Source organism: Mycteria americana, chromosome 11 (genome assembly GCF_035582795.1).
Source record: "Mycteria americana isolate JAX WOST 10 ecotype Jacksonville Zoo and Gardens chromosome 11, USCA_MyAme_1.0, whole genome shotgun sequence".
Lineage (NCBI taxonomy): Eukaryota > Metazoa > Chordata > Aves > Ciconiiformes > Ciconiidae > Mycteria > Mycteria americana.
In genome coordinates this window covers 6843372-6871332 of record NC_134375.1, presented here as the reverse complement: position 1 = coordinate 6871332, position 27961 = coordinate 6843372, and the positions used below count along the sequence as shown (strand labels likewise).

At 43.8% G+C, this 27961-nt stretch overlaps 1 protein-coding gene across 1 annotated transcript in view; it reads right to left on the bottom strand.

Moving 5' to 3' along the window:
• Positions 1-5848: 5848 nt before the first annotated feature.
• Positions 5849-27961, bottom strand: part of C11H3orf18 (chromosome 11 C3orf18 homolog) — a 49185-nt gene continuing 27072 nt past the window's right edge. Inside the window, exons 6-7 of the transcript XR_012777453.1 lie at positions 7853-8066; positions 5849-7389 (exon numbers count right to left, since the gene is read on the bottom strand). The gene's annotated coding sequence lies outside the window, so the exon portion shown is untranslated. The remainder of the gene's footprint in view (positions 7390-7852; positions 8067-27961) is intronic.

Sequence of the window (27961 nt, the reverse complement as noted above, 5' to 3'; positions counted from 1 at the left end):
AGCATGGAAGCTTTGAAGAAGACGAGGTGTTTAACGTTAAGCTGTAGTTTAAACCTGTTTTATCACCACTGGCTTGCTGTGTAAGGAAATTACAAGATGAGGAACTATCTGCTCTAAGTACAAATAAGTATATTTTGCATGTATTCTTTTCACAGAACTGCAGGGCAATATTGGCAATCTGAAGTTAGTCTGGGCAGAGGAAATGAACCATCAAATCTCAGCAGAGAGGATGAAGACTATAATGCTGGCTGCTGAGAGCAGTACAAGATCCCTCTTGAATATCAGTGGAAAATGATGATGAGATATTTTCACAGGGTGGATATGCAAAACAAAATAGATACATGGTTCACAGTGGAACACTGGCAGGAATACCTTGGTATCAGGAAATCATCTTCATATCTTCTGGGATTCTCCTAAATTAAATGGCTGATGTTTTAGCAAATTGACATGAGTTATTTCAGGGATGTATCCCCCAAGTTCTTATTACCATGCTGTTAGGAGGATGTCCTGACTTTCTGCAATTAAACAAAGATAGGTAACTGTTTAACATTCTGTGACTGTAGCCAGTAGCTGTATTAAATTGCTGTGTGTGCAGAGACAGATGCCATCCATAGGAATGGAGTTGGCCAAAGTAGGATAATTAATAGGAATGGAGTGACTTACTGCCTTCACTAGATTAGCAGCTGAACTGTTTGAGAAAGCAAAAGACCAAATGGCAGGTTGTACTTTAACATTTTTAATAGCAGTACTTTTTCTCAGCACCTATTCCATCTCAACTCTTCTGACTCTTCTTTTAAATTATTGCGGACAATCTTTACATGTAAAAAATGCCTCGTGTGGTCAACAACTTTGTTGCTCTTTAACAACAGGTACCGTGTAAAAGGGACTTGTCAGACTGGTGCTCTCTGGTGCAGTTGTTAGTGCTGAAAATGTTGAATTGTGTTTCTGTAGTTAATATGCAGTCTGGATGTTTCCCTGAGTCAAAGGCTCCCCCTGTGTTGTTACTCGTTGCCTCTCTGCATAGCTAAAAACAGAACTTAGCAAAATTTAGTAGTATTCTTCCATTGTTGGGCCTGCCTGCGTACATGATCACCAATAATCAGCGGCACAGTAGCAGTTTGTTTTCTGCTATCTGGCTTGTTGGAGATGATATATGAAGTATGAAGAATAGCGTGAGATGTTTTTCTTAAGCTACGTTAAGCCCACTGTGCTGACAGCAGCAAAACAGAACTTGTTTTGACAAGGAGTTGAGCTAACATGACACGAAAGCTAAACGAAGGAAAGATAAGGATCTCTATCAGACCCTGGTGATTTTTTTCTTTTGTCGGTCATTTTTAAAAGCCTTTCCCCAGCACTCTCCTAGGTTCCCAGGGTTTATTTTCTGAGCTGTCACCTTCTCCACAGTGTGAAAAAGACTCCTTGGGTTTTTTTTCTATTGGTTTTTGTTGCTTCCAGCACAAAGGCTCAAGATTTATTTTGAGACTTATGGATCATTACAATATTGGTAGTGTTGCATCTTTATATGGTTGTGATATGTCACTATGAGTTGTTGCTTCCAAGGAGACGGATGCAGTTCGACAGGAGGAAGAGTGTGTCACGTCTCATGACATGTTTCTTCTGCACCATGGGGCATATATGAAGAGTTAGGGCCCCAACACAGATGGCTTAAGCCTGTAATCACCCTATGTCTTCTCTCGGGCAAGCATGGGGAATTCAAATCATCTTCAGGGCATGGATCAGACAGGACTTTCTTTACAGTAACCATCAAGGGGCAATTGCTACTCCAACAGGTTATTGAACCAGCTCATTCTGCCACAGTCTGAAAGATGGATTGCTTTAGGTCTGGCATTTATTCATGCTGAGATGGGTATGAATAAATCCTGTGCTCCAGTGTGTAAGCTGTTTGCATAGCGGAGGTTGGAAAGGTCCCATTCTCCACCCCCTGCAATGTTGCATTAAGGTTTTGCATTACTCTGAAGGTTGAAATATTTGAGATTACAACAATCAGAGTGCTGAAGGTTAACGGACCCTAAGAGTCTGTGACAAATAGCATTAATGCTTTTCCATTGATCACCTATCCTTGGGGATCCTATTGGTATATACTGGGGTTCCCTCTGGGCCTGCCCAAGTTCTCTTGCTAAAGGAGGGGTGCATATGTTCAGGTATCTTCCCAGCACGATGCCAGGAGGCAGCCATGGTCTGCACCCAGTAACCAGGGTTGCAGAGCCAATTGCAAAGCTTGCCTATTCCATAGTTTAGATCTAGTGAGTTCATTGGGGCCAGGATTTCATCCTGTTGCAGGATATTTTTTTTTTTTTGTCTATGGATATTTTCTGCTGGGTTCTCTCCTGTGGATAATGGGCTTGCTGCTGCTGTGCAGCAGAGAAACCACAGTGGTACACGGGAGCAAGGAAGCACTCCAGTGTTGCCTGGTAGGTGAAGGTGACTTGGAAAACTGCTCACTCATAGAATTGTGCTACCAGAAGTCTTTCTCCCCCAGTACTTGTTGTTCAGTGTTCACCAGTCCCCAACATGCAATAACTAAAAATCAATCTTCCCTGATGCTGTGGGGGTTTGGATGACAGTCCAGTTCCCAATGGCCAGGTAAAAAATGGGTGTTATATCAGTAACTGGGAACCCTTCTCCAGAGCTGCATGAGCCATGGAGGCCTTGTTCCCTGCGAGGCCATCCTGACCGTATTGCAGTGAGTTGAGCTAGAAAAGTGCCTTCATCTGTGGCATCTCTTCTCAAATTGGTCCTCAAACAAAATACTAAGTAAAGTGGTAAGTGTTGGTAAAGCACTCTGGGAATGTAAGCTGGGAGCAACATTAAGGTTCATTAGAAGAATTTAGAAAACTCTTTGACCTTCATAATGCTGACCTTCTTTCCTCTTTCAATGAAAGCGGCTGCAGAGCTCCCACTGACCTCATCTGTGCAGGACAGAGCCAGAAAATGCAGCACTTCTCTTGCTGCCTTGCCCACGGCGATATCAACAGCTGTCACCAACTATGAGCCTGGTCCTGGCAGGTAGGTAAAGGAAGGAGGAGTCCCCTAATATGCAGGAGAAATGATTAATAAGTTTTATGATGTCTTATTATAACAACCAGCTGTTTGGTTTTTGCCTTTGCGTGTCCATATGCTTGTGTTGAGCAAGAGACAGAAATGAATAGCAGAGTGCATGCAGCAGTCAAGGGGTCAGTGCAAACCCCTCTCAGAGGGAAACTGTCACCAGTGTAGGTAGCAGCTGGAAAGAAGCTGAAGCCTTGGGGAGCAAGGAGTAGGGTGGGTGCAGTGTGGCTGCAGAGAATTAAAGGGCTGTGGCAGTTATGTTGGGATGCGACTTAGATGGTAGAAAGAAATACAGCCAGAGGCTCAGCTCATGCAAATGGACCAGGCTTATAGGTCAGTAGAGTCCTAGCAATTTACAGCAAATGAGATACAGTGTGCTGCAGTGAGAGCATAGTCTGAACGCTATCCAGTACTCCTCTCGGGAACCTCAGAAGACATCACTGTCTGAACTGAAGGGCTAAAGTAGGGAAGAGTGTCAAACAGTCCTCAGAACAGTGAGTCTTACTATTGGTGGAAGAGCCAGCCTCCTGCTCAAAGCAACATCTTTGTCTGTACTTCATTCAGTTGGAGTTGGTCTATTATTTATCATTTTGTACCACTTACTCTGCAGTCATATTTTTCTATAAAAATTTTACCAGAACCATGTGTTAGGGTACAGGAAGTGCAGGTAATCTTTTATCTATTTCTCTCCATCTCCAGCTGAGATTGCACAGACAGAGGCATGTTTCTCACATATGCAGAAGCTTTGGGGTCATCATTGCTGTCTTATGCAGGAGTGGAGCTGAGGGCCATGGCAGTATTGCTGTAGGCTTTGCACGAGCACATGGATATGCCTGGATGAAAGAAAACATCTTCAGTAAAAGAGAGGTCACACTAGCAACCACTTCTGAATGTGAGAGGAACAGCTAATATCGTCATAATTGCTAAAGTCACAGTAACATCTTTTCTCAAGCTGAAGATGTAGTGGGAGATGAGTGTCGGGCAACAGAGGTAATGGATCTGAATCATCTGAGGCGGCTGATTTGAGGAATGTACCTCTATACATGTTTGGTGAGGAACTGGATCTGCTCCATAGTTTTCTGAAGGACTGTTGTACCCATCCGGTGTTGTCCTGCATGGCATGTAGTTTATATGAGTATCAAAGACTTGTTTCTAACCCCCACTTTCCACTGTGGTAAGGGAGTGTATGAGATGCAGAGCATGGGGTCTCCGTCAGATCCTTGTGTGTGGTTCAGTGAAGGACCTCAAACCCAGGCTAGAGATGGATTATTCCTCCTTTGAGGTTATAATAAACCTCGTATCAGTCGCCAGCATAGTCTTATGTTCGATAGTTGCTGCAGTATCACACACAGGCTCAATGCTCCATCCAGCCAAAAGCCAGGTGATAAGATAGGATGCTCTTGGCCTTGCTTTCAAATAGACTTTTCCCCCTGTCGGAATCACTCCAGTCTCCCTAGGCATTTTCAAATAGCACCTGTGTGCAAGAACGCAGGTGCTGAGTTGCATCTCCAGTCTTGCTGAGAGCTACTAGCTACACATGGGAGTTTGACACTGTAATAATAGATTTCTTTTGTCAGATGAAATTAATCTTGGATTATCTGCTTCACCAATCCAAATACAGGCTCCTACATTAGCATCCACTTTCCTTAGGCTTGAATCTTTCAGGAAATAGATGCAAATTGGAAAACCTACGTAAGTTAACTGAGGTTGTAAATCCCAGCCACATCACACGTGAGCCCGGGAGGTAGAGAATAGCTTTCAAACCACTTCCCACAAATTGAGAGTGAGCGCTGCACTCTCATACATCTTATTAAAGCTGTGGTGAAAAACAGGCTTGCTAATACAGTGCCCCTGTGCTTGAAGCAACCACTCCCGTTTAAGGAGCAAAAAATGCTGTCATCTTCCTCCAGCCGGTAGAATCCGGATTAACTTCTGCCCTCTGAATTAACACACCAAAACTTTGTAATGAGTCACTTGGGGCTGCACTCAACAGATCTGACACAAGCCTGCTGTGTTAAGAACTCTACAGTGAATCAGAGGAGCACTTTTCTCTGTCTCTCCTTCTTCCTGCCCGTATCGCCTGCAACGTTTGGGTTTCCATTTTGGCTGGTAGGTCATTCTGAGGGGAAAAGGTGTGAGAGGGTGTGTAGTGAGGAGCGTCAACACTGCACGTTGCAGTGCAGAAGTGCCTGAGCTAGCGAAGAACCGTTTAGAACTGGAAGCAGGGTTGCCACGGTGAAATATTTTTGTGCCTGGACCACTCAGATGTAGGATGCTCTGGCATAGCTTTCTGGATCAAACCAAGATATTCTGTCCTTTGCTGTGCTGTGTGGATGTTAACCCCTTTGACTTTGCACTGCATCATTGCTGAGTGTCAGACATACCCTAATTGCCCAAGATTTAATTTCAGGAGACGCCTATGTTTTCCTTGTTTGTTTGGTTTTTTTCCCCTTTTTTTGCAGTTCAGACTGCATCCCTCTAACTGAAGCCGTAGAAACTTCAGAATTGTAGTCCAAGCATGATTTAAAAACATGCTAAGAATGGAAATGCAATTAAGGTACCTTCACCGCCTTTACTCTGCCCTGCAGCAATGCAAAGGAAAACAATTTGTTTTTAAAGGTTATTGTAATCTAGAGCTTTAAACTCTAACATGCCTTAATCATTACTGAATGGTTATTGAAGAAGTTTACCTTCTCACAGTCATAAACAACTGCTAAGTAAAATGCACCTTTTACATTTTTATTAGACAAACAGCACAATAACAATGGTCATTGTGGGCATTTTGTAAAAGACTGAGGCAAGTATCAGTTCGCAAATGAAACAATGTCAAGTCTCAGCTGACACTATTAAATAGCGATAGTCATACCAAGCACAGGTATGATGCTCTCTACCTTTTTTGGCTTCATCTGAAGAAGGAAAATCGGTGTATCATAACTACATTTCAGTACAGACTGCATGTTTCAGTCTGGTCCTGCAATCACCCGCTCATGTGCGTAGCTTGATATTCCTGGAGACTACTCACACATTTAATGTGAGGACTGACATATATGTTTTTCTAGCATGAGGGCCAGATCTGTCTTCTCAAAGCTTCGCTTCCCTTACATTTTGAAGCACGGGGATGAAGGGCAAAAGAAAGGTCTTTGTCAGGTGTGCAGCAGGACTGATTTCCTCAGACCACATGGGACTGCACTCTGGGACACTGCTACCAGCCTGTCCTCGCCTGATCTTCCACCATTTTGCTAATATGATTTGGTAGGTTGTACAGGACCACCCAAGAGAAGAATCTGCCCCTTAAGCTGATTTATCTTAACGTGATGGAGAGCTTGGAGTGCATGTTTTTCCATTTCTTTGAAGATCTTTCAAGACAAAGAAAAAACTGCTATCTTTCTCAAAGCACAAGGTTTTTGATTTTTTGTTGAGTAAAGTAAAATTCTTCATACTGCATGAAGGCTTTTATCTCTCTGTCTTTGCTATTATATATCTTCCTGTGAGCTGTAGGATGAGGATTTCAAAACCTGTCTCTGTTGGTCTTGACTGTTGTCCGTGGTGTGAGAAGGGTTGAGCCAATCGCATACTTGGAAATTTTCCACTTTTGTAGTATGGGAAGGACAGAATCCGATGTGGATCTGTGCTGCTGCAAACCCTGCTGCTGGCTGTGCTTGAAATCCAGTTGTACACCTGCAGCTCAGCTGTGCTGGGCAAGGGGGTTCATTACACATTGCCCTGCTTATCAGGTGCACCAATTTGTTAGTGCCTGATCTGCCATAATCTGACACTTCATTTGGAAAGCATTCCCTGTCCTCTCCTGCCAGCATTCTGTGATCCATATTTTTTTACGGCTGGTATAATCTGAAAATCAAGTACTTCTGGCAGTTTTCGTAGCTCCATATAGTACACTATGTTCATCTGAGCAACTGCCATTTGCCTCTCATCTGTCCAGATCCAATTATTTTAAGTATCCACAGGTGAAGCATTAGAGACCACATGTCCTTTCCTTTTAAAAAAGGGAACTCTTTGTTTTATCTGTCATGGCTGGAGGTGGGAGCTCAGTTCCTGGTCATCCACTGGCATGCGATGTGACAAGCACTTCTCTGTGCCTCAGTTCTCTCATAAGGGCAGTAATACTGCACCACTCCTCCATTTATAACATGCTTGGAAGTCTACAATGTGCTTAACATGACCAGGGGAGACTTGCACATCTGGCCTTTCTCATTTGTTCAGTCCAGTTTCATTGGAGAAAAAAAAGTTTATTCAGTCTTATCTTCCTTTTGAAAGTACAAGCGATGATACTGGAGTCTTCTGTAGCAGGCATGGTCTGGGCTGGGACAGTTACTGAAAGTGAGGAAAACAGGGAAAAAAAGAATCAGTTGGGTTTGTTAGCTCAGTGTTTCTCAAATGTTTCATGTTGGCAACACTATCTGAAATGATAATAAGATAATAATAAAGTCTAAACTCTCCCCTCTTACACTTGCTGTGCAAGTGCACAGAGGTATGAGTGGTAACAGTGTTATGCCAGTATAATTGCTTTGTAGGTTTGTTTTAAGAGGCTGGCAAAGAGCCCTTGGCTATAAAGGGTTAGGGTATGCAAGGAATGCAAGAGCAAGATTTCTTTTGCCCGAGATCATAGCTGCATTTTCAGCATGTCTCTAATCCTCTTTTCCTCCCTGGACTGTGTTTCTTGACCTCCTTTGGGGGTTTTGATCCACCAGTAGAAAACCCCAATCTATTACTCAGCCATAACTGCCTGTGGAAATACATCGAACTGAGACCTGATTGCCAGCACCTCTGAAATCTGAAGTCAGTCTGAGTGAGAGAAAGGTGTCCATCTCTGGTGGGTAATACATGGCCTTAGTCCCCACTGTTCCTCTGACCTGGCTGCAGTCTCTCAGGGTTTGCAGTGCTCAGCTGTTTGCAGGTACCGGACACAGTTCTTGTTTCTCAAGTAGCAGACACTGTCCCAGCAGTTGTTCCACTCCTGTGTAAGGCCAGATGGACCTCTAAAAGAAATCTAACATTAGCACATGTGCATGCTGTAGGGAAGACCTTTGAAAGCCTCAGCTCCTCAGTGTCTCGCTCTGCGTGCAGATGCGTACACCATACCAGTGGTGGCATTTTACAGCAGTGGCAGTGTTACAAGCACTCAAAACGTACAAGCACGATGAGATGCCTAATGTAAGCAGTGTTGTCTCCTGAGTGCTGCAGTGGTGCTGGGTCAGTGATGCCAGTTAGAAAATACTGGCACTTCTCTGTGGAAACAGAGCCGTGTCTGGAGAGAGACCCAGGAACTGGACTTTTTGGCATGGATGTCCCCTCCGAGTCACAGCCTGTGCTCAGCTGATAGATAATTTCTCCTCTCAGTAATTTCTGAGCTAGCAAAAGTTAATACTGTCTCTTTAGTGATATTTAGCAAAAAGGTTTGTGGTCTCAGCTGTAAACCAAATAGGCCATTTACCCCCTCACAGCAGTAGCTACCACAGTTGTCAGTAATTGTCCCCTCAGTCACTGCTAGTCACCTCTCAGCCAGAGTGCTGAATTGAGGCCATGGAGACAGAATGATCTCCTTGCTCCGAGACATTTCTGCCAGCTCAACCTGGGAGCTCATCGGCAGCATGATAGAAAGTAGTGCTTGGGCTGCATCTCTTCTCGGGCCAGCAGAGCCCTCAGCCAAACACCCTTCACTTGCCTTAGGTTGTCAGGACATCTTTAAAGAGGAAGAGCCTATGGCTTTGTCTGCCTGACGGCTTTGTGAAGGAGTTGGAAGAACCAGGCAGCTGTTTGATATGCCACCACCTCTGCTGGCTGCCTGCAAGGAGACCCAGTAAGTCCTGGACATGCTCAGCCAGCCCAGCACATGTGGGCACTGGGCTGGCTGAGGGAGGCACCCACCCACCTGGAACAGACAAGGCCCATTAAGAGTTAATGCCTGCAATTAGAAATGAGCTGCAAGAGTTGGAGGTTTCAGAAAGATGACAGTGGGTGTGAAACACTGTAACATTCCCATTAATTCGAAATGTCTCCTCTCTGGCCAGAAAGAAGTGCCCAGATTTTTTAGTCAATATTAATTTTACACTTGGCACCACAGGAGAGTGTGAACTGCTGAGTTCACAAAGGGTCCATCTAATAAACAGACAATAGAAAATCAGAAAAGCGAAGATTGAGTTCACTTGCCCAGGTGATGAGAGTATAATAACCATGAGGGCTGCAGAGGGCAATGGAAAATTCTGAGCTGTAATGAGGAGTCACAGTAAGTGCCTGTGCTGTGGCTCTCTGATGGGCACAGGTAGGAGCAGTGAGAGAAGGTGGGATGGTGTAGCATTGTGCAGGGGGGAGGAGGTCTTGGATCTGGAACGAGAGACAGATGAGGAGGAGGATATCATGTCACAGGTGTGCTGTAGGAATGGAGGGCCAGTTAAGAAATGCCAGTTGTTCCCCTGCAAATGAATCCCAAGCCTGATCTCCATCTGATTTCCTTTAGAAAAGAGTTTGAAGTTTTAGATGGGCTCCCACATGCATGCATGCCTGCTGCCTGTCAAGTCTGCTCTGCCCCTTCCTGTTTTGATCACCTCTCTGTCTAGATTACTTTAAGCAAGCCATTCCTGTCTTCTGGTGGCCTGCAGAATACTAGGCATCAGGCTTTCAAAGCTGCGGTGATTAGCCAAGTAAATACTGCAAGAGTAAGGGATGAACTTGATTCCAAAGAGCCAGATGCTACTAGCTTTCTGGGAACAGGAGAGAATTATAAGAAAACCAGATTGCTTTGGGGGATACGTTTGCCTGCTTTCCTCAACTTTCAAGCAGTCTGCAAAACAGTCAGCAAAGTTTGCAAAACTAGTTTCTTTTATTCAATCTTGTTGCTAGCATGAGACTTTCCAAAACCAGAACTACTTAATTTCAACACTGTATTGCAACCAATCCATGGGCACTTCAAGCTTACATGTGTCCTTGTGCTTCATGCCTCCGCTTCCTTTCTTCCTGGGATAGCAGGGTCCAAAGCTGGATAACAGACTGAAGACTCCATTTTCTGCTTTGGCTGAGATGGTGTTTCAAAATAGAGATGTGTTTCAAAATAGATTGCTTTTTTTGCAGAATTGTTCTTTTAGTTCCCTTCCCTTTTCTTAATGAACATTTTTGATATCTGTGGAATCTGAATTCTACCTTGATTGAAACGGCACCACTGTTAGCAAAATTCAAAGCCTATACCTCAAACCCCAAGCCATTGAAATCCCTGACAAGCCTGGCACCTGGTTAATGAATACATCTCGAGGAGCTCAGATACTTTATTTTCATTTCTGTAACGCTGTTAGTGTTTTTGATCTGGCCATTAAAGAAGCAAGGTGAAAGCGCAAGAAGACACCTGTCTCTGCATTATCTGTCTGTGACAAGCTACCAGTGGATGCTGCATCTGATCAGCTATAATATTCAGGACTGATGTCTGGATAGAAAGTCACCGATTTTGTTGAAGATCAGAAGAGGGAAAAGAGGTCTAGCCTTCTCAGCATAGGAAGCAGTTGTGGTCCTGGCAGTGAGATGAAAAAAAATGAAATGCAGGGCATGCAAAGTCCTTGGTAAGAGAGAAAATGAAAGCCCTGGTAAAGAAACATGGAGAGAACAAAGTGTGGTTAGACAAAGGAATAAGGGGATACATGTGAAGTGCATGTGTCAGAGAAGAGAAATGTGGCAAAGAGATTCCTTTGGAAGAATGAAGAATTCCCAGAGCCCCTGGTGTGAAAAAGGGAACGGAAGGTTTGCAGGGAATTCCTAAAATATGCCGGGAATGAGGATAGGGATGGGAGATGGAGAAATCTTACAGGGGCGTGGAAGTAGAGTAGCTGGATGCAGAGACCTCCTGCATCATGAGAAATCCCCTTCTCTCAGGAGTGGCACAGCACCAAACATTGGAGACCTGCGACTGGGCCAAGCCAGAAGCCTGCATGAATACCGTGGACAGATGGCAGAGCAAACCATTGGGCCCAGGTCTCTGGACTATCTTATCTGACATTGCAGCTTCTCAAGTCTGTTCCTTTTCAAGCCCCCAGGTGTGTTGCTGAAGTTTTCTAGTCTACAGTCTGAGATGGAAAAAAAAATCCCAACCTCATGCAGTCTGGAGGTTTTGCTGAGTTTTCAGTCAAGCTGTAAATACTCTAATCACAGCCATCTTTTGGCACCCAAATTTGCAACACTCATGAGTACAACCAAAAAGCAACATCTGTTTTGAGGTGTGAGTTAATGCCTATTATGCATCCCTTTGCAGATGCCCTGCAGTTGGTGTGTGCCGTTCCCCTCCTTCTTGTTCTCTGCAACCCAGGAGACTCATCCTGGAACTCTTGGGATGTGAAGCATGGGCTTGGACCTCTAGCAGCTGTATGCTGCCAGGGGATCAGTAGAGCTGGGGGTGCCAGCTGTTTTGTTGTTGGTCTACCAGCAGGAAATCCCACTCACAGGAGTGGAGTGCAGTACAGTGAGACTATTTATTTTTTAACCTTCTTTCACATCCAGTTTATGAAATGTCTGCTTAAAGGCAACTAGCTGTCTTGTACCATTTAACTATGGTGCTAGCTGTGCTGATAGTGGCTATATCTGGGGGTGATGGAGGGATAAGGAAGGCAAGTAAAGCTCTGTCTGTCATCACAACTTCTGCCCCAACCATCTTGGTATGCAAGTAGAAGAAGTCTTCCCATCTGCATTTCTGAAGTGACACCTCTTCTTTCAGCCCTTCATGATGTGAAGGCTTCATAAACACAACCTCTGTCTTCTTCCTTTTGTTTTTTTTAAATGTGCTCCCATTGTCCATTTGTCTTAGCACCTCAGTGTGGTGGTTGGCAAAGACCACACCAGGGCTCTGCTGTCAGACATGATTTTGATCAGGCTAGAAGGGTTAACCTGGGTGATATGCATCTGTTCCAAGATAACCACCCACTTGGTAAAATGCTCCATTTGGCCAAATGGATGGACAATTAAACTACTTGAAAACGTACCCTTTTTGTGACTCATGAGCATGCAGAAGCTACTGCTCTGCGATGGTGGGAGCATGAGGCCTTGGTGTGGATTGGTACTGGAGAAATGTCATTTAGTTTCGCTGTTACTTCTTGAGTACAGTGACCATTGATACATTTGTAATGAGGTCCACCCCCCTACTAGGGTATGCGAGAGGGTTTGTGTAGGAGGATGTGTATGGAGCTTTATACCCAGCTCTCACTAGACCTCCTTTCATTCTGAGCTCTTTCACCTGGCTGCTTGGTGAAGGTGTTGACAGCACCTTCTTGCTCCCCCACTCTGTCACAGAACATAAAATTTTGGCAAAACAGATTTGTGATTTGGATCCAGAATCCAACATTTGAGCAGTCTTGAACACTAAAAAATTGCCAGGACTGGAAGGTTTCACCTGAGGTCTGAGGAACTCAAGGATGCAATAGCTGTATTGGGCAAAGGCAGTGTGTAACATTTCTCTTAAAAATTTCTTGGCACCTGAAGCATGGAGGGTGGGCAAATGTAACATCAATCTTTAAAAAAAGGTTTTGGGAGGATCCAGGAAACTAAAGGCTTGTAAGCCTGGCATCTGTAATACATAAACTAGTAAAAGCTGTAATAGGAAAAAAAGTATATTTGACAATGAGATAAACACAATCAGTTTTGGAAAAGTCAACGTGATTTCTGTAAAGACAAGAAGTTTGTCTTGCAAACCTCTTGGAGTTCTTTGAAAAGTATGTAGATAAGAGTGAAATAGCTGATACTAGATTCCTATAAGACTTTTGGCAAAGTTCTTTTACAAAATACCTTATTGGGAACCTGAGCAGGCATTGCCTAGGGGAGAAGGTCCTGAGATGTATAAATAATTGGCAAAGAGATAGGAAACAAGATAGGAGAAAATGGGAGAAGAGTTATCCCAATGGAAGGATGTTGCCAGGGGAGTTTCACAGGTTGGTGCTGGGATCTGTAATGTTGAACATATTCAGGAATTAGCACTGAAAATAGGGAGAACAGTGAGACTTCAAACTTTGCTGACAAAATTAAGTTATTCAAGACAGCAAAGATGATGGTCAACAGTGAAGTATTGTTGAAAACACCTGTGAGACTGAATGGCTGGCCAGTAAAATGGTGGATGAAATGTCATGTGAATAAATGTGAAATGAGGCATGCAGAGAAAAACAGTGCTTGCTGTGCATATAAAATCATGGGCATTCAGTTGACCATACTGCTCTGAAGCAAGATCTTGGGGTTATGTTAGATAGCTCCGTGAAAGCATCAGGTCAAGCTTAGCAGAACGACAAATCAAATGTCAGAAATTAAGAAAGGAATAAAGAACAAACTAGAAAATACTATTGCACTGTTCTGGGTGGGGTATATGTGTTTGGTTTTGGTTTTAGTGTTGTTTTGGTTCTTCTGTTTGGTTGGGTTTTTTTAGTTAAAAAATGTCTGGTGTGGTTTCACATTGAATACAACATGTGGCTCTGTTTTCTTCATCCTCAAGGAGTATACGAGACATGGGAAAATTCCAAGAATGGCTTCTGTATAGGATTGAATGAGAAGTTGTCTTCAGCTTGGAGGAGACATGACTGAGAAGTATAGCAAAGATGGAAGAGCATGGATAGGGACTGACTGTTTATTGTCTTCCCCTATGCAAGAACAAGGGTTTTCCAAAGAAAACCTTGGCCTGAACCATCATGAATGTTCTTACCTCTTATGTTCTAAGGTGATTTTTCTCATGTACAATGGAATCACCTCTCCTAAGGAATACTGCTCTCCTATCTGAGTTTCCTTCCTGAAAAGGGAAGACAAAGTCCCCCTAGGTAAAATTCTGTGTGATAATTGATGGATTCACTATTCTGGCCCAGCCTCCAAACAGAGGTTTGGCTGTGGAGGGAGTTTCCTCACCCAGATGAATCACTGTCACTGGTATTTATGCCATACATGCGTGATAATCCTTTTGATCTCTGTAGGCATCTGGGATTCTTCTGCTTGGGTAACTGGCAGCTAGCCTAGCTCATCTGAACTGGCAGCTGCAAAGGTGGAGACTGATCAGAAATAGCTGGAAATTGATAGGACCCTTTCTGGAGACCCCTCTTCCCTTTGTACTTTGAAGGTATTGCATGCTCTATTGCCATGTTTTCACCATTACTTATAGACTCACCTTTGTCATCTCTGTTATCACAGCACAAGACCTTTCATAAGAGCTGGGTAAGTGAGAAGGTGGAGGTTGGAAGGGGCAGGGCTTAAGGCGTACTTCAGAGCACCTGCATATTCAGCTGTAGTCTGTCTTACTGGAGGGTAAATACATCTGAGTTGCTATCTACAAATCCCAAACAATCAATCTGTGGCTTAAAGAACTTGAGCAAAGCATTGGGGTGAACAGATATTTTATCACCAGCAGGCCGGCTCCCACCTGCAATAGCACATGGTCCCATCCAAAGGTCAGTTAGGAGGGCTGAGCAAGACTTTCCACATCCTGTAGGCTTCCTCTTTTATGTGCGTTACAGACATCAGCTCTGATACCTTCTCTCTGTGCAAGGTGTGTGTAATGTTTAGGTCATCAAGATTAAGGCTTGTGTTAGTCTGTGGACATTTAGCACTTCAGGAGAAAAATCAACACTTATCAGGAAAGCCTGTGTGAATGGCTCTTTTCCAAGCCATCCCTACTTTCCATCACTTCCCCTTACCTAGTCCTGTTTCTCTGCCACAGTCCTATCAACACACCATTGTTCTCACCTTGAATAAATCCACCTGTGAAGTGTGTCTAGCAGAGAGGTGTTTTGGTAGATGTGTATTTCCTTGGGAGTCCTTGGGGCTTTTCCTCTGGAGAAGCCACGGAGAATAAATGATTTGCCAGAGTTTAGAGTGGTGCTGCCCAGAGTTATGGAAGACAGAAGTGGCATGAAGTACCTGAGATGTCAAAATGGTGAAGCTAGAATGTTGAAGTGCAAGGGAGTGAAGTGCAAGTGAAGCGTGTAGAGAAGAGGGTGGGAGGAAACAAAACAAAACCCCAAAACAAAACAACAAAAAAAGATCCTAAGAATAGATTTACCAGCAATTTTTAAATCAGATTCTTCTAGTGTTTGGTTTCTAACAACTTGTAATCAGCTAATACTTGTGCTGTCAAAGCAGGTGTTTGACCATCTCTGCTGGTTCCAAGTTGCACGTGTTTCAGTTGCTGGTGGTTTCTGAAAACCCTGTCTGCTCACTGGCATTTATCCTCATATGTATCTTGGTAATGGGGGAAAAAACTTGCAGATTTACCTCTGGAAACGTATGGGGAGACTGCCACTGTGTGGTGACACAGAAAATGTCATCCTTTTCACGAAAGGTTTAAAAGAGCATCTCTTTGACATTGATGGAGGCATTCCTGATTTCTCCCCAGGATTTGGGTTGTGCCTGGTAAAGGAGCAGGAGCGACACTTCAGGCACTTACATTTTGCTTATATATTCTTCTTCCTTCCCTTCTCTCTCCTGATAGCCTTTTGACAAAGGTAAGGCAAAATGTGTTCTTTTCCAGTTGTGTTAACATCATGTCTCTCCTCAAGGGATAGTGAAATAAAGGGATAAGAACAGGACACATAAATAATATACTGTGCCCTGCAATTTTCTCCAAACAATCTGTTGCAAATTGTCTCAGGCATGGACAACACAACTTCAGGGACTTAGGGCTGTGCTTTCTCATGCCTGTGCCAGTGATGCTGGGGCTGTACTGTGATCGTTCCTCTATTACAGCATGCGTTATGCACCCCACAGTGCTAATACTGAGACTACAGTCATCTTAGTCCCCTGTCCTGGCATCCTCATAACCTGGTCATTTGGCTGTACTAAGTAGGTCTCACACCTTAGTGCTTGCTTTTCAATGCCTTTTAGCTCCAGGTTCTTAAATATTAAGTCTGTGGCTAATGTGCTTTGGTTCTGCTCTGGGGAAGGGAACGCTTCCTTCTGAAGCTCAGTTGTTTGTTGTAAGATTGAATGGAAAAGAGAACAACAGTAAGCAGCAGACACCTTGCCAGGGGCATAGCCTGTAGGCTGTACCTGTACTGCAAGCCCGGCACTGGCTCTGCAGCTCTCCATCAGTACGCTTATTGGTTCTTTGCAGACGTCTTTCCAAAATAGCCTGACTTCATGAGCTCTTCAGCCTGATCATAAGAAATTTGGTGGTATTTAGAAGTATATGTGAGCTTCCCCTTTCACTCTACCTTTCACTCTTTTAAGACCTAGAAGGATTCAAGTAATGGTATCTTGAAGCTGCACATGGGATACGCTTTGCAAAATCAGGGAAGGGAGTACGGTATGCACTGCCATTGTTGCTCCTTTAGGATTAATCTACTTGACATAGTGTCTGGGACACACCTCTCATTCTTTTGCTGGGACACACCAGCCTTTGGTCTACCTGATAACTTTCTACAGGAACATTGGAAGGACGACACAATCACTACAGGAGCCCTCCTGAGATGTATGTTGCAATCTTCAGAATGGCCCTATTCAGACGTGGAGGAGAGACAGGTTTGTCTGTCTTACACTGCGTCTCTCTTACAGAAATTCAGACCTTCCAACTGGGATGCTAGTAAAATCCTCTGGCCAGCAAAGCATCTTTGGGTAGCTGTATCAGTTCATGAGGCGTTACTGCATTTCCTTTGAACACTCCACCTTAATGTGGTGCTGCTGTGCTGCTGCTTTGGATGGCAACCTAAGGGATAATCATGGGCCTGAGCTGTCTCCCACAGAAACATACATCTTCCCCCATACGTACACCTACCCCCCAGTATTTGGGATGCTGCTTGCTACACCTGCCAATCTGTGCTCCCCAGCCATAGGCTTCCTCCTCTGCCTCTTAGGGGATAGTCCTCTGATATGGACTGCTTGCCATGGATCCCTCTGCTGATGCTCTTGGTTGCCTCTGGTCACAGATGAGAATTATCCAGCCTTTACTTTTCCATTGGGATCTAGTCCTCATTCATGCTCAGTTATCTGCTGGTGAAAGGTTCATTTTGTGTTACAAAGGTCCTTCAAGGCCATCTCCAGGCCACCATTCACAGTGTCTCCACATGGCTTTATTGAGCAAGGTGTGAGCTCTTTCTAATTCTAGCTGCACCTTTCTTGCCTGCAGCAAAGCTGTTCCCTCTTCACTTCTCACTCTCAGTTGTCCCACCTTCCTTGTCTGCACATTGTCAGGAACAGTAACTATCTCCTGCTATAAAGGTAGAAAAGGGTCAGCCTTCTTACCAGCTGATAGTGTTCATAGTGTTGCTTTATCAGGATTCATCCTTCCCATTGCAAGAGCCGAATTCTACCCCTTCTGGTAATTAATTGACAGCATTCTGGGCCTGAAACAGTGAAATATCCTTTAGCTTCCCCCATCACAAGCTTTGTAGCTGTAGGACCAGCTGGATTCCGAGGACTCTAAAGTAATACTCAGCCAGTTCAGGAGATTTTGCAGCCATGGAGAACAAGTAGAAATTAATTCTAGTCCCTATGAATCAGCTATTCTGGCCTTTTGATAGATACAGTTCTGCATGAATGTACTTAACCGCAGCCTAGTTAGAAACTTGATGTCGTAGGAAAGAGAGCTGGGAGGCAGCCCGAGAAGTTGCCAAACACACTTCATTTTTAGGGGAAGCCTTATTACCATCCATGCCAATGCTAGTACGTGTGTGTGACCCATTTTTAGCTTCTCCATGGGCAGAAGCTCCACAAACTCCGTAGCTTATTCCAGCGCTTTGCTGTCCTGACCATTAAGTCATTAGGCTTTCCTTAATGTTCAACCTAACTTTTCCTTCTGCATTTAAACTGACTTTTTATCCTATCCACATGTTATTACTTTCCTAGATGCCACACTATTCTGTGTATTTGAAAGCCATTATCATGTCCTTTCTGTTCTCCTATCTGTAGGTTTAACAACGCAATTCTTCAATCTTTCCTCACAGGCCATGTTTTCTAAGCCTCTGATTTTTGGAGGCCTTCCAGCAAGTCCACAAGTTTCTCAAAGTGAGATTTTTGTAACCCTGCATCATCCAGAGAGTTCGAATTGCTGTTGAGCATAATATGAAAGAATTAAGAAATATAATATTATGGGGCACACTTCCATTACAATGATAAAATAGAGCATGGCAAATCTATTTCTTATCTTGTGGAAATCACACCTCAGCCTAATCTCCAGTTAAAATATTCATTAATACAGCCTGAATAGTAAGCATGTATAGAACAATTACTATGAAACTAGTTTTCATTACACTTACGAGATACAGGTTTGTGCACGTGAGAGGCTCTGACAAGATCAGGATAGCAGCGAATGAAGCTTTTTATATACACCTGTCTAACAGAAAGGGATTATACACAAATGAATCTACAGTTGGTGTTAGCCTATGTATAACGCGCTATACCACAGTGACCAATCTAGTTTCTGGAAGAGTGAAGATAAGGAATAGGAATGCCGGCAGAGACTTGCAGTGCATTGTGGTAAAATCTGGACGTTTCCTGAAGGAAGCTAGTAACTATCTTGCAGGCACAAGCTAGCCCTTGTGTAGGGCAAGTCTTGCTGCAAACACACAAAACCCTCTCAGGACATAAATATGTTAGCAAGTCACTCAAGGGTGGAAACCTTGCTAATTTGATTTTTTTTTTTTTTTTTTTTTTACATCTAAGAAGAGGGAATTTGAAGGACTCATGTCCTCTTGATTTGGCTGCTGCTGTTTTCCTGCTGATTGGTCCAGCTCATGCTTGTTCCTCCTTCATGGGACCTCCAAAAGAGACATTTCATCAGAAGGTGCAATCGTGAACAGGCTTCGGCCCTTGGCCAGAAACTGTTCTTCTCCATAGCGGCTTCTCTGAGGTGCTCTGGGGACAGAAGCAGGATAGACAATGTCGAGGCGGTCCTGTTCTGCACCCGACAACCAGGATCCAGGTCTCTGTTTAGCACAACACTGCTGGTTTGACGTACACTGAAAACAGGCAGCTCAAATCTTTGTCTTTCAGAGCTTGCCTCTTGGCATTGAGGCTGCCCAGGGGAAGAAATCCTGGGATTTGAATGCAGGGGTAGAGGGAACAGGGACCAGATCTACCAGTCTGCCCAAGGGAAGCTTTGACGGTATCCTCACATGCCTAGCTGGATGGAATCAGCACAGGGTAAAACTGTTTTGCTGGCAACATCTTACCTAGATATTGATATCTAAGATACTGATCTTAATTCCCCTTCCTTGCAAAATACACAACTACTATCACACCATAGAGTGGCAGTGGACACATTCGTTAATTCATGTTTGTAAAGCAGTTAAATGGTGTGGTAAGAACTGCCGTTGTAAAGTCTGGGGGGAACAGATAATTTTACCTTCTGAAAAAGGGTTGCACAGAGCAGTAAAGAACTGGCCAAAGGAGTAAAAAGAAACAGCAATGTTTACTGGATGGAAGGGACAGCTTGTGAAATGAATGGGAATGCTGCAGAAAAAATAATTTTGTGTTCTTAAAGGGCTCCTATGATCCTTGGCTGTTAAACCACAGGAGTGGAAAAGAAGAATTAATTTTACCTCTGTTTTAGTGGGGGTCAAGGCAGCTACTGAAGTAGGGCATGCTGCTTTGGTGCCCCTCTTCTTAAAAGGTATTAATATTTGATGATGAGGAGAGTGGCACAAAAATGAATTTTTTTTTTTTTTAAAGCTTTACAGTGTGAGACTTAAGGAGCTCAGTCTATTTAATTTTTTAGAAGAATAGTGTGAGTGGACTTGATAACAGTGTAGAAGTATCGCTGAGCAAGGGAGGTAGGGAATAGGTAGGCTGGGTGCTTATCTGAGAAAAGTATGATAAGAACCAGCACCTGCAATCTGAAAGCACATGAATCAAATTGTAAATTAGGCACCCTTTTTAAAGGGGATTAACCACTGGAACACATGTCCAAGGGTAGTGGTACATTCTCCATCCCATGATGTCTTTAAATCCAGAACACATGATTTTCTGGGACTGATGCTTCAGTCAAGTACAAAAGTTTTGGGCTCAGTCCAAGGATAACGATGAAATGACAGTCATTTATATACAGAATGATCAAATAATTTCTCTTGGCCTTAAATGCTAATGAAATTATGAAGTGTGGATATGAAATTAAAGACACTATCCCCCAATATATGCCCAATAAGGATTAAATAGGACTCCATGTGTCAATTTTATATCTGACATTTCCTAACTAGAAGTTTAATTTCTACAATATTAATAATGTTCGTTAGCACTTGTGGACAGTCAACCATCTCTGGTTTAGTGCTGTAGACTCCAGTTTAGTATTTCCTTGCCAGGAAGTATTTGAATGAAATGCAGATTTCTTAATTTCATATAACGCATAACAATTTAGGTTCTGACCTGGTCATTATGATTACACTGTGTTTGTACAGCATGCATACAACTTTGTCTCTAGCGATATTTAAAAAATAGTATTAAATAATATTAAAATATTTTTCATAAAAATTGAAAAAAGTTTGTGTATTTCCATACAATACAGTAGTGTGTATGCAGGAGGATTTTTGATAGATTAGCTAGATATATTTAAGCATTTAGATTAATAGATAATGATTTTCAGGTACTTGAATTCATACACTATTTTATGATTTTTGGATTAGACATTGTTGTAGGGGTGATTAAAGGCTTTTCTTAACATTTTATGTTGATTTTATTTTATTAGTGGTTAGGAGCTCCAAATAAAGTCTTGAGCCACTTTGCCTAAGACCTGTGTAATTCCATGGTAGGAAATGTATCTCTTCCCAAAGAAGATATTGTCTAAATAAGCAAGATGCTACCTGGTTTGTGTGTTATCCCCACCTTATATGTAGGAAACTCAGTACAAAGAAAAGGTCACATAGGAACTTTCCTGAGGTCACATAGGAAGCACACGGCAGCCCCAAGAACTGGACACCTTTCCAGAGCCCCCATGTACATCCTTAACCAGGAGATCATCATTCCCATGTTAATAAGGTCGAGACCAATGTTTTCCAGACTGCAGTAAGTGATTTAGGTGCCTTACTGACATTTTCAGAAATTACTGAGGAGCTCAAGTAATTGCAAATCTTCTATATGGACAGCTCTGAGAAAAAAAAAATAGTCTTCAGTTTATTCAATTGTACTGTCACTGTAAGCAATTTACTACTTGACATAAAGAAGAGTCCTCAGACTTTGTCTCTAAGATACTGTAATGGGTTTTATACAGGTACAGATTGAGATATTTTAATTCTCTGGTTTTGCTAACGGTGATGTGCCAAAAAACCCCAATGTAGGCATCTTAAATATACCAAGTCAGTAATATCAAAAGTCTGCATTTTCCTTTGCAAAATACTTCTGGGGACTTTTACGAGCTCTAATGGTTGTTCACATAGTTAATATAGAATACCTAACTTAGAACCATGCAACATCTCCTTTCTAAATACATTTATGCTCAACTGAAGTCAGCTTCCCATTTTTATTTGTGGCTTATAGAAATGCCCCGAGCGCATTTTGCACTCAGATTAATAACCACTTTGTCATCACAAGCCTTCCTGGGGCTACCCATTTGTTGGGTTTTTTGTTGTTTTGTTTTGTTTTGGGGTTTTTTTTCTTTCATAAAACAGGGTCAGCGTGATTCTTTCTAGCATTTGTAAAGAGGGAAGTCTGTGAACTAATCTGTCCCCTTTATTCAGATCATTCATTTCACATTTGGAAACTGGCCTTATTTTTAGTAAGCAGGGCAGTGGTACAAGCTGTCTGGCGTAAGTGGTCCGGTTGGGGATTTTTCTTAATTTTGGTTGTTGCCAGTTTAGCGTGAGACTCCAGGCAGGTTGAAGTGAACTCGGTTTCACTTGCTGTCACTACTCAGGACTGCCATCAGAAGGAGATCACTGGCAGTGCTCACGCTGCTTTCCATATCACTAACTGGGAGCGCAATAAATAGCGTTCGGCTCATTGTAAGGCTCCTGAAATGAATGTGTGCAGAGACTTCGGTTAGCTGCTTCTCTCCAGCGCAGAAAGGGGTGTCAGCTGCTGGATACCTCTGTCTTCCTCTCCTGCCTTCATTGCTAGGTCTGCCGGGGTCAGGTCAAGTGGTGCTGCCCAACATCTCAACAGGTAATCTTGTTCCTTTCTTACCACATTAGCAAGCCTGCATTTGAAATGCGTATGCAGAGCTCATCTGCAAGACGCTGGGGTTTATTAAGGCACAGGGATTAATAACTTGAATCTCGGTAATTGAGAGAGACTTTGGAAGTAGGTTAAGGCACAAAACTTGCTCCCTCGTACGTCCCTGTGCCAGGTGCCAAAACGCCTGTCCTCACCAGGAAACGCAGAGGGCCGTTTCCTGGTTTTGCGCAAGTGGACAGTGTTTTGCAGATGTCAGTAGTCGGGCTGAACAAGATGGTAATTCCGCAGAGGAGCAAGGCTTGATGCTATCTGAAATAAGAGATGACTGTGATTTTTAATTTTGTTTTAGTAAGCACAGATTTCTCCTTATCCTTTTATTTCCCTGTAAATACTGTTGGTTTTTCTCCACTGATTTAACTCTGCAGTGCTTGGGGAGCTTGCTTTTTGGTGAAAGCGTCTGGACAGAGACTTTAAGAGAAGAAAGAGTCCTTCAGCAAACATTTGGGTCTTTGGGCAAATTCCCTAAGGGAGAATTTTAACAGGCTCTTAATGTGTAATGCTAGGGAGTCTGCGATCCACACAGAGGGATTAAGTGTCACTGATCTGGCTTGATACTTTTGGGAGAAGTGCTGGAAGGGTGTCTAAGACCTCGGGCAGTGGCCTCAAGACTCGGGGTCCTGAGTTTGGTATGTGAGTTTCCTTGGATAGAGACAGTGAGCTGGGCCCTGTGCCCCCTGCCTGCTCTGGTTTGGGAGTGGGTGAGAAGTGCTGTGCAGTTCAGCAACGTGCCGCCGCTCTGGGGAACCCTAACTCGCACTCCAGTGCTGCTCTGTGCCAGGTTCCCAAGGCAGGGAACTCCAGCTTACAGCTTTGGGCCAAATTGGTCCCACGAGCCTTCAGCTTCCTGGGGGAAGAGGGTAAGGGTGTGTTTTGCTGCTCAGCGGGATGTGGCTAATCCTGGGCTGTATTTCTTCTGTTGCGACAGTCTCTCCTTTGTGCTCCCGAACACGACGACATGGGGGAGGCTGCTGGTGCAGCTTGCTAATAATGCCTTGCTCTGGTCTCTTCTCCTGGGGGTTCTTAGTGTTAGTCTACAAATAGGAATGACTTAAATCCTCAGTCCTTCCACCCCAGGTTGAGGGCAAGCGTTAATACTTCCAGTGTTGTTCCATAATCTTATGGACAGAAAATGTGAAGCACAGAAAGATTACGTGACTTGCGCAAGATCAGAGTCAAGAACAGATTCCAGATCTCTCTTCCCCTCTGGTCTTGGTATCCAGCAGTGCTTTTCCGCGTCTTCCCTGGTATGGTTAACCGCCTCCTTGCTTTGCCTGCTCTGACCATAAGAAGCCTGGGGCCTTGGCAGGGCTTGGAAGCTGATGGTGCTGAGGTAGGATTGAGGTTGAGCCCTTCACTGTGGAAGTATGTGGCAACCTTCAGGGAAAGGCCTGCGCACACAGAGATGAATAGGACCTCAGTGCAGCTAGGACTCCACACATGGGGTGCAAAGCCTCACTTTTCTGAGGAAGGAATGGGAGTATTTTAGGCTAGCTACAGCAGAGCCATGGTGGTATTTCTATGATTAGGTATGGATTAGGATGAGCAAGGTGCCTCTCGGAGTAGTAACTGGCTCAGGTAGCTGGACAGAGAGAGAAATAAGTTGGCAGGCACTGCATCAAGCGTAGGGTCACTCAAGAGAGTGCTCTTGCAGTGTATTGATGCTGTGCTGAAGCTGGGCGCTCAGGATCTGGGAAATAGGAAACAGAGCCTGTTCATGTCCACATCATTGCTTGAAACTCAGTAATCAACAACCCTTTTCCCATGTAGCTGTACATGTCTCTAATGTAAAAACAGCTTCTGGCACTGTCTGTTTCCTAGTAGGTAGGTCTTTAGTCCATGAGCTCCTGTCCCAGCTGGTAGTACCTGCCTGCCTTGCCGGCTGTCTCAGAAGGACAGGCACAGACAGGATGGCCTCTTCCTGCCTCGCTCGGGTTCTTTCCCCTCAGCCCCACCACCAGCATAGCTCAGCAGTCAGGGAACTACGCGCCATTTTGTGGAAGAGGAACTGAAACACATGAAGGCACTTTCATTAGGGTTACACAGAGAAATCTGTAACAAAGTTGGAAACGTAACTCTGTAGATACAGCTACAGAAGTCCTCATTCAGGCCTTGAGCTGGTCCCTAGCACTGATGTGAAGCCTGGAAGCCTGTATGGTTCCTGTTTTTTTTTTTTTTGTCCTCTGTAAGCTTAAATAGTTTCTGTCTTCTGTACTTAATATTTTATCAGTGCTGGAGGTGGTGGAATAGCTTGCTGGTTAAGTCAGTTGGGAAGCTCATGCTATTAATGTTACACAGAAACTGAATTTTTCTCACTGAACTGTTGCTTAGCCCATGCTTCTCAGATAAGTGAGAGGTTAAGTTAGTCAAGCTGTCCTCGCTGAAAATAGTTTTGAGAGTAAGAATCCTTATCATATTCAGAAGTGTTGAGCTCAGATGGGAAAGGGTGTAAATGAGAGCCTAAATGATCGGGAGATATGATCACATCCCAAGAAATTGGAACACACTGGCTTGTTCAGCCAGGCAAGATGGGGGAGATCAGATTAAAGTGTATATCTGGTAGAGTGGGTTTAAAAATGGAGGAGAGAGGACTGTTGCTGCTGAAGGACTCTGGTGATGCAAGAACAAATGACAATAAATTGCTCATTAAAAAAAACAACAGGCAAGGAACTAGGAGACTTTTAAGCATGAGACCAAGAAGGCTTAGACTTAGCCACTCAAAGTACTTAGGGAAATCACCTAGAGAGGTTATTTATGTTTTTGAGATGTGATTTATAAGACTGTGGCAGTTACCTGCTGTTGCCACAAGCTTGATTTAGTGGCCCATAAGTTCCTCATTTCACAGAAAAATCTGGCAGAAAAGGTGCATTTGCTAGAGAGTTACCACCACTGCTCTTTCCCAAGGGAGATATTCCAGTGCCTGGCTATCCTGCTTTTCTGATCAAACAGTCCATGGGGAACTGTGACAAGCTGTGGTATTTCTTGATCTGCTGTGAGATCTGAAAAGACGTGAGCATTTGATTTCTCGGAAGGTGAAAGTAATTTCTCATAATGCGAGTGTGGATCGTTATTGCTACAGTTATTGGAATGAAAGGTTTCTCTCTGCCCAGCCTTCTTAGTCCCCTTCTTTAGATGTCTTGACTAACAAAGTCTTTTATCCTCCTCCGCTTGATGCAGGCCTTGGGCCAAATTTTTCCCTCCCTCTTTTACTAGAGGGACTGAAGAGTGACCACGTTCACATCAGTGAAGTTACCCCGAGTTTACTTTGTCACACGTGACAGCAGAACAATGGCGCTGTGCTACGAAGTGGGAGTTGTGCTTTGTGGATATTTTTTCCTATTATTATAGGGACAGTGGCAGAGTTAAGGCTGTAATGAAGGGTCTCTTATAATCACACTCCTATTATGCTTTGAAAAAGGCTTTGTGAGCTTTTTATTTTGTATGTGGGCACTGCAGCTAGACAATCATTTTCTGGCAGCATTTGCTGTGAATCATGCATGCAGTTTGGGGGTTTTAGTACGATGTCTCAAGCATCCCTGTGTCATTGTATTTCACCCAAGGACATAGCCTAAAATTTAACCTCCCTGAGGAAACAAACAGGAGGGGGTTCTGCCATTTAATTTACCTGCCCAAGTCAGCAGGCTCATCCCCAAGGCTTCCTCTGTAGTCTGTGGAAAGGGAAAAGTCCCTCAAGAACACTTCAAGAACACTAATTCAATAGCCTGTGTTAGACTACAACTACATTGCCCCCAGGAGGAGCTTTTCTTTCCTGAGAATTCGGTATGGTAGAAAAAGTAGCTTTGTACAACTTAGCACCTAAATCAGGTGCAAAGCGTTAGACTGTGAGAATCCTCTGTCCTCTGCCAGGTGCCTGGGAATACTTTTTGGCACATGAGGTGCTTTGTTTTAGGTGATGTCTCTGCAACATAGAGGGCTGAATACTGCCAAAAACATGTATTCGCATATCTGCATTGTTTGCAAAGCTGTGTATATGGCTGACATAAAGGTAATCTAAGGCCCACAAGCATTTGGATAGGTTTTTTAGATCTTGTGCCCTTGTGGACAGTGTATAGGACTGGAATTCAGCCCTGCTGGCTCCACTCCCATCAGGGAGTGCAGTGACCCTGGAAAGCATACTTGTTTTTTGGTATACAATGGGAGTCAATATTGGTTTTGGTTTTTATAGATATAAATGGAAAGCTATTGTTGAGAAATTTGGAGTAGAATTGCAGTGGGTGCTTTTGCTTTGTATGCATCTTACATTGAGTCATGTAAAGCTTACGAAAGCCCTAAGGACTGATGCTTGTATAGCTTTGCTTGTGTTTTTTTTTCTTTTCATACCAGGCTTCAAGAAGTGCGTGCCTTTGGTGGGTGATGGGAAGGTGGAAGAGAGATGTACAAAGACACTGCTACCTCCTGGCAGTCTCTGTAGAAAGCTTGCCAGATATGTGAAAGACATTGTAGAGTGTATCAGTCTAGCAAGATTTAGAAAACGATCACTGTGCAAGAACTGACTTTCTTTGCAACTAGGGAAAAATGAATTCTATACACTGCGGTTGCTCCCACTTGAATAATGACATGCAAAATTTGGATTTAATGCAGGTTTCAGTTACAGTGAACTCGTGAGAGAGGTTGTGTCAATAAGAGCAATGGCTTCAGCATCTGTCATGACTGCATACATTTTGTTAGAATATGGAGTGAATTGCTGGAAGTTTTCTTGCTGCATCTGCCAGTGGCATTTTCAGATTCTGCATGTCCAGCCTGAGGTGACCAAGCAGACAGTGCAATCTGAGATTGAAAAATAAAATACAAATACTTAACTCGGCCCTCCTATCAGCACAGCCTCCCCCCGATATAGCTGCATCTGTTGTTATCCTTGACAATACCTGCTATACCCCATCATTCATCCTGTTCCTTACGCTTCAGCATTACCATGGAAAAACAGGGAAAAACATGCACGTATGGATACTTTTCAAGGACATGTTTATATTTCCTCTGTAACTCTTCTCCACATATTAGCATTAGGACCTGAATTCCAAGAGGCACTGAACCAGTGCTTTCAAACTACCGTGATCCACAGGTAGAAGCTGTGTTGTCAAAGCAGCCTTAATCTCTTCTCAGGGACCTGGCTTGGTCAGCACTTTCACACTTGTCCATTCTTATGGTGATGTCTGTTCCCTTTCCACAGGCGGCTGAGGGGAGGCTCAGGCTCAGGAGGCTTCAAGCCACCTTTGCAGCACTCTGGGCTGATCCAGCAGCAGATGTGTGCAGCATGAGCCAGGGCTGGCTTAGACCTGCCTTTGGGAAGCGGCACTACGGCTTCCCTGCTCCAGGGTCCGTGTACCTCAGTGACTCCCTCCTGCCTCAGCCAGCCCCAAATGCCAGGACCAGCACAAAGCCGTTTGAGCTCCAATTCTGACCAGTAAATGCAGATGCAGGAAACAGTAGCTGGACCAGAGGGTAGAATATTTGTTGTCACCTTCAGTTAAGGCCCTCTCATCTTTGTAACTTGAACATCTGATCAAACTATAAAGCTCTGGTAACAGTTTGTAAAAGCACAGCTCTTCTCTGAAAGAGACTGCAAAAGTGTTTCATGCTTGTCTCTCAGGGACTTGGTGGCAACTGTGCGTGGCTTGCAAGTACAAAGAAACTTTTTTTTTCTGTCTCCCCTCCAGATGCAGCCTGAACTCGGAGGCCTGAGCTATGGTCTTTCCATCAGCCTCTGATCAGAGGTTTTGATAGAAAAGCCGAGTGTGCAGCAGCACCTGTGAGCTGGGTC